Here is a 7,500-nt window from a genome sequence, read left to right as displayed (position 1 = left end):
CCGAAAGAAATAATATTTTCAATCTTTCTGCACTGTACTGATTTTCTGGTTGAATACTAAAAGTAAGTTTAAATATATATAAGGAGTTTGCAAATTTTATAAAAGTCAGCTTGCCTAGCAAGTAGTAGGTCAATATGATACAATGTAGAATTTAAGAAAATGTCATTATATGTATTGAAACGTTTGTTTCCTTTGTATCTGTTGATACCTAAAAACCATATCCCAATAATTAAAATTATCCAAGACTATATGTAAATAATACACGTATATATGTATGTATGTATGTATGTATGTACACACACAAACGTATATATATATATATATATATATATATATATATATATATATATATATATATATATATATATATATATATATATATCAGAAAAGACACACACATATCTTAAAACACCCTCAGCCACCCAGGATATATATATGATCCGTTTTTACGAGATAAACTTATTAATTCAGTATGGTATAATTATCGAATAAGATCAGTAGAGTTTTTGCCCTTGTTTGCAATCGTTATAGGATAACGCGTTAAAAATAAAATTACACAGAAGTACAATTAATGTTAATAGCTGATAAAGTTATGCGAACTTTGTTGCATACTCTCTCTCTCTCTCTCTCTCGTGTGTCAGTATGATAAAGCAAGAAGAAAAAGGAAGAACAGTAAAGAACATATATAAAAAGGTTTATTGAAACAGCGTCTCATCATGGTGTGGGCACCACGATGCATAGGGATAAATAAAAAAGCGAGTATTCCATTACTTTTCACTTCATTTGATATGCATCCATATGACACAGAATGCTCTCGGTGAGTACAGGGAATCAGATAAACGTCACTGTGCGGGACTAGGTATAAAACATTTATTGTAGTTTTAATTGTAAATTTTTCGGGCATTTAAGTAGAAATTAAATGATTTCAGTTCTAGTGAGAACAACATTTCGACTGTAAAACATAATTTGTTGTCTTGATGCGTTTTCAAGACTCTTTTGCTGATTAGTCACACATCTCTTCAACGTTTCCCATGTACAAATGTTTGTGTGCAGTATAATATTAGTAACTAAAGTGTATACTGATTCAAAGTTCTAATCCAAAAGAAGCAAAACTGGCCTCAGATACTCATATTTGTCACTCATCCATTTTCTGACCCAGATAAGGGGAGAATTCCATGTTGAAATTGACTTAAAATGCAGATTCAGGACATTATTGTTGTTGTTATTATTATTATTATTATTATTCGTCTTTCTGTCCTATCATTTGGTTAAAATAAGCGACACCGGCCTATAAGCTAACTTTAAAGATAGGGTCTTATCAGATTTGCAAAGGATCTCTTCTTGCAACTTGGAGAAGTTAACGTTGTGGATATAGAGAAAGTGGAAGCATGGAATATCTATCTAAACTTACTGTAATCAAAACAGAATTTTATAACCCAATTTATTTTGCCAATGGCCCATATTTACAGTATTCGCTACAGGATGCCAATTTTCCCACTGGCAGACTGAGGCCCTGCTGTAAAAGAAATCAATCAATCAATAAATTAATATAAAAAATTCTCACAATTCATACATTCCATATTTATCAATCAATTAGTGAATAAGAAATACCACAAATAAGTAGCCAAAATGAAAGACATTGATCGCATATTTTGCAACTCTGCGCAAGAGACTACACCAGGAATATATGAGAAGAAACTTGAAGGAAGTATTTCGACGTGAAAGGAGGCAGCTTGTTGTGGTAGTAAAAGTAGAGGAAACTGGATAAATTGAACCGAATTTGTTAATAAGAAATACTGGTCATCTATGATCGCATATTCCAGTAGTAAGGATCGAAACCAAGAGCAGAGAAGTGCAAAGCAACATTTGCTATATTCAGGTCCTATGCTTGATTTTTTTAGGATCCGAATTATTGAAGAAAGTTAAGGAAAAAGAGAAAATGAAAGTCGAGAAATTGCTCTATTTATTATTTATATTGAAGAAAGTAAATTTAGTTACAATAAAAGAAAGAAAGAAAAACTTCAACTGTTTTTAGTTATAAAAGAAAAAAAAAAAAAAAAAAAGAGTCTACAGCACCCGGTATTCCCAGGCGGTCACCCATCCAAGTACTAACCGGGCCCGACGTTGCTTAACTTCGGTGATCGGACGAGAACCGGTGCTTTCAACGTGGTATGGCCGTAGACACAAGTGTTTGTAAATTTAAGACTTATATTCGCTTCTCTCTTCACCGTTTCCGATGTACAGACGTTTACGTTTATGTGCCGTGTAAAATTAGTAATTAAAGTGTACTGATTAAAACTTATATAGATAAACTGCCTTCATACATTATTCAAATTTGTAATTCAGGCATTTTCGGACTCGGACATTAGTTGCTTAACCGGAGGTTTACACCTTCAAATGGACTTAAATAACAATGCATTTAAACGAAGATTCAGTTCATTTTTGTTGTTTTTGGGCATTATTATTATTATTATTATTATTATTTATCTTGTATCAACTGACTAATTCAATAGGTAAATAATCGACATCAGCCTATGAGCTACCTTTAAATACGGACTCGAATCTGATTTGAAACGGATATCGTCTTGCAGCTCGGAAACGTTAAAGTTGTGGAAACACAGAAAGTGCAAGGAAGTGGAAGCAGGGAACATCCATCCAAACTTACTGTAATCAAAACAGAGATTTATACACCAATTTATTTTGTCAATGGCCCATATTCGAAGTATTCGCTAAGGGATGCCAAGTTTCACACTGATAGACTGGTGCCCTGCTAAAAAACAGGTAAATAAATTAAAATAATTAAAAATAATACATTCCAAATATATCTATCAATTATTGAATAAGAAATACCACAGACAAGTATCCAAAATGAAAGACATCGATTGCATACGTTGCAATTATTCGCTATAGCATAGGCTGAATCCGGAATATCAGAAGAAATTTGGAGGATCTGGACGGCATACGAGGCGGCCCATTTCGATCCTGGAGGTAGAGGAAACTGAAAAATTTGCACCAGATTTGTGAACAAGAAATATTGGCCATATATGATCGCATATCCTCACAGTGAGGATGGAACCCAAAAAAAAATTAAAAAATGCCTACAGCACCCGGTATTCCCAGGCGGTCACCCATCCAAGTACTAACCGGGCCCGACGTTGCTTAACTTCGGTGATCGGACGAGAACCGGTGTTTTCAACGTGGTATGGCCGTAGACATTTGTACGTACAAATTTAAGACTAATATAGGTTGTCTCTTCGTCGTTACAAAGATACATTACACACACACACACACACACACACACACACACACACACACACACATATATATATATATATATATATATATATATATATATATATATATATATATATATATATATATATATATATATATACATATATATATATATATTAGAGACAGGGGAGAGCTCTGCTTACGACAATACATCCCTTCAGTTTCAATCTGTAAAGAAGCAAGAGCTTATTTGATCGCCGAAGTCACTGACATGTAGGTTGCCATATTTGTGCAGTCATTTGAATAGTAATACAATGGCGAGTTCCGTGTCAAATTTCATCAAGGTTGTCGTTTTCTTTCGTCAGTCAGCTTCATTAACGACAAATGATGTTATACTCGCAATTATTTCTGAGAAAATAAATCGTATTTCTCTCGATTTCATGCAGGTATATCTCGATGAAAGGTCGGTCAAGTTTGCATGGCAGGCTAGTAAGCACAGGGGCTCGCATCGTTGCTCACAATTGAACTGACAGTCATACATTTTATACTATATGTACGACTGATAGTTTCATTGTAAGCAATGATACGAGCCCCCTGTGGCTAGTAAGCAGCCTATGCCGATACCGCATGGTGTCGGCGATTTCCAACGTTTTGATAAGCAAAACAAATATGTCCATACACCCCAATACTAATGTCCAAATATCAAAAATCGCTATTTTGGGACTATTATGAATTCATTCAAGGACATTCTAAATTACATCATCGCCACACGTCAAGATTGTTATTACATCAGCACATTCAAAATTGGACTTCATTCAGAAAACCACTGGCATTCATTTGGAACACTACCCTTTTGGACTTGTCATATAACTTTTATGGACTATTTGTGATTTCATTTATAATGCTGAAAAGTATTTAAATTTTCACTTTGTATTCTTTATAAAAAATAAATTAAGTCGGTTGGTTTAGATTGGCTAAGATAGCATTAAGGTGTTTTTGTTTATATGAGCCAATATCACATTATTCTTTTCTTGGTTTAGATGGGCTAAGTTCACATTATGGTACATTGGTTTAGATGGGCTAAGTTCACATTAAGGTGTTTGGCTAAGTTTCCATTAAGATATTTGGTTTAGATTGGCTAAGTTTGCATTAAAGTGTATTGGCTTATATTGGCAAATTTCACATAGGAATTTGATTTAGATGGCCTAAGTTCACATTATGGTGTTCTGGCAAAAGACTGCTTGGTTTTGTTAGGCAATGAGGGTAGTCTTGCTCAATGGTACAATAGGGCAACCAGCTTGATAGAAATCTATCATGTTAACCATTGGACTGATGTACATTTTATCAGTGTAATTTAGAGTCTGTTTAAACCATTCCGAACCCCCCATCTCTCTCTCTCTTACATATATATATATATATATATATATATATATATATATATATATATATATATATATATATATATATATATATATATATATATATATATCCGAAAGAAATAATATTTTCAATCTTTCTGCACTGTACTGATTTTCTGGTTGAATACTAAAAGTAAGTTTAAATATATATAAGGAGTTTGCAAATTTTATAAAAGTCAGCTTGCCTAGCAAGTAGTAGGTCAATATGATACAATGTAGAATTTAAGAAAATGTCATTATATGTATTGAAACGTTTGTTTCCTTTGTATCTGTTGATACCTAAAAACCATATCCCAATAATTAAAATTATCCAAGACTATATGTAAATAATACACGTATGTATGTATGTATGTATGTATGTACACACACAAACGTATATATATATATATATATATATATATATATATATATATATATATATATATATATATATATATATCAGAAAAGACACACACATATCTTAAAACACCCTCAGCCACCCAGGATATATATATGATCCGTTTTTACGAGATAAACTTATTAATTCAGTATGGTATAATTATCGAATAAGATCAGTAGAGTTTTTGCCCTTGTTTGCAATCGTTATAGGATAACGCGTTAAAAATAAAATTACACAGAAGTACAATTAATGTTAATAGCTGATAAAGTTATGCGAACTTTGTTGCATACTCTCTCTCTCTCTCTCTCTCTCTCTCGTGTGTCAGTATGATAAAGCAAGAAGAAAAAGGAAGAACAGTAAAGAACATATATAAAAAGGTTTATTGAAACAGCGTCTCATCATGGTGTGGGCACCACGATGCATAGGGATAAATAAAAAAGCGAGTATTCCATTACTTTTCACTTCATTTGATATGCATCCATATGACACAGAATGCTCTCGGTGAGTACAGGGAATCAGATAAACGTCACTGTGCGGGACTAGGTATAAAACATTTATTGTAGTTTTAATTGTAAATTTTTCGGGCATTTAAGTAGAAATTAAATGATTTCAGTTCTAGTGAGAACAACATTTCGACTGTAAAACATAATTTGTTGTCTTGATGCGTTTTCAAGACTCTTTTGCTGATTAGTCACACATCTCTTCAACGTTTCCGATGTACAAATGTTTGTGTGCAGTATAATATTAGTAACTAAAGTGTATACTGATTCAAAGTTCTAATCCAAAAGAAGCAAAACTGGCCTCAGATACTCATATTTGTCACTCATCCATTTTCTGACCCAGATAAGGGGAGAATTCCATGTTGAAATTGACTTAAAATGCAGATTCAGGACATTATTGTTGTTGTTATTATTATTATTATTATTATTCGTCTTTCTGTCCTATCATTTGGTTAAAATAAGCGACACCGGCCTATAAGCTAACTTTAAAGATAGGGTCTTATCAGATTTGCAAAGGATCTCTTCTTGCAACTTGGAGAAGTTAACGTTGTGGAAATACAGAAAGTGGAAGCATGGAATATCTATCTAAACTTACTGTAATCAAAACAGAATTTTATAACCCAATTTATTTTGCCAATGGCCCATATTTACAGTATTCGCTACAGGATGCCAATTTTCCCACTGGCAGACTGAGGCCCTGCTGTAAAAGAAATCAATCAATCAATAAATTAATATAAAAAATTCTCACAATTCATACATTCCATATTTATCAATCAATTAGTGAATAAGAAATACCACAAATAAGTAGCCAAAATGAAAGACATTGATCGCATATTTTGCAACTCTGCGCAAGAGACTACACCAGGAATATATGAGAAGAAACTTGAAGGAAGTATTTCGACGTGAAAGGAGGCAGCTTGTTGTGGTAGTAAAAGTAGAGGAAACTGGATAAATTGAACCGAATTTGTTAATAAGAAATACTGGTCATCTATGATCGCATATTCCAGTAGTAAGGATCGAAACCAAGAGCAGAGAAGTGCAAAGCAACATTTGCTATATTCAGGTCCTATGCTTGATTTTTTTAGGATCCGAATTATTGAAGAAAGTTAAGGAAAAAGAGAAAATGAAAGTCGAGAAATTGCTCTATTTATTATTTATATTGAAGAAAGTAAATTTAGTTACAATAAAAGAAAGAAAGAAAAACTTCAACTGTTTTTAGTTATAAAAGAAAAAAAAAAAAAAAAAAGAGTCTACAGCACCCGGTATTCCCAGGCGGTCACCCATCCAAGTACTAACCGGGCCCGACGTTGCTTAACTTCGGTGATCGGACGAGAACCGGTGCTTTCAACGTGGTATGGCCGTAGACACAAGTGTTTGTAAATTTAAGACTTATATTCGCTTCTCTCTTCACCGTTTCCGATGTACAGACGTTTACGTTTATGTGCCGTGTAAAATTAGTAATTAAAGTGTACTGATTAAAACTTATATAGATAAACTGCCTTCATACATTATTCAAATTTGTAATTCAGGCATTTTCGGACTCGGACATTAGTTGCTTAACCGGAGGTTTACACCTTCAAATGGACTTAAATAACAATGCATTTAAACGAAGATTCAGTTCATTTTTGTTGTTTTTGGGCATTATTATTATTATTATTATTATTATTTATCTTGTATCAACTGACTAATTCAATAGGTAAATAATCGACATCAGCCTATGAGCTACCTTTAAATACGGACTCGAATCTGATTTGAAACGGATATCGTCTTGCAGCTCGGAAACGTTAAAGTTGTGGAAACACAGAAAGTGCAAGGAAGTGGAAGCAGGGAACATCCATCCAAACTTACTGTAATCAAAACAGAGATTTATACACCAATTTATTTTGTCAATGGCCCATATTCGAAGTATTCGCTAAGGGATGCCAAGTTTCACACTGATAGACTGGTGCCCTGCTAAAAAACAGGTAAA

The 7,500-nt window shown here is 33.2% G+C and overlaps 3 non-coding genes across 3 annotated transcripts; all 3 read right to left on the bottom strand.

The window, feature by feature from the left end:
- Positions 1–2,064: 2,064 nt before the first annotated feature.
- Positions 2,065–2,183, bottom strand: LOC149788259 (5S ribosomal RNA). Its single transcript, XR_016424536.1, has one exon. It is a non-coding gene; the product is annotated as a 5S ribosomal RNA (ribosomal RNA).
- Positions 2,184–3,095: 912 nt separating this feature from the next.
- On the bottom strand, positions 3,096–3,214 carry LOC149788258 (5S ribosomal RNA). The gene has a single exon (XR_016424671.1). It is a non-coding gene; the product is annotated as a 5S ribosomal RNA (ribosomal RNA).
- A 3,564-nt stretch (positions 3,215–6,778) lies between these two features.
- Positions 6,779–6,897, bottom strand: LOC149788257 (5S ribosomal RNA). Its single transcript, XR_016424535.1, has one exon. It is a non-coding gene; the product is annotated as a 5S ribosomal RNA (ribosomal RNA).
- Between the last annotated feature and the right edge of the window lie 603 nt (positions 6,898–7,500).

Source organism: Sinohyriopsis cumingii, chromosome 11 (genome assembly GCF_028554795.1).
Source record: "Sinohyriopsis cumingii isolate HCF-2022 chromosome 11, ASM2855479v2, whole genome shotgun sequence".
NCBI classification, from domain to species: Eukaryota; Metazoa; Mollusca; class Bivalvia; order Unionida; family Unionidae; genus Sinohyriopsis; species Sinohyriopsis cumingii.
Note: the sequence above shows the minus strand (reverse complement) of the source record. Positions and strands in the feature narration are given on the sequence as shown.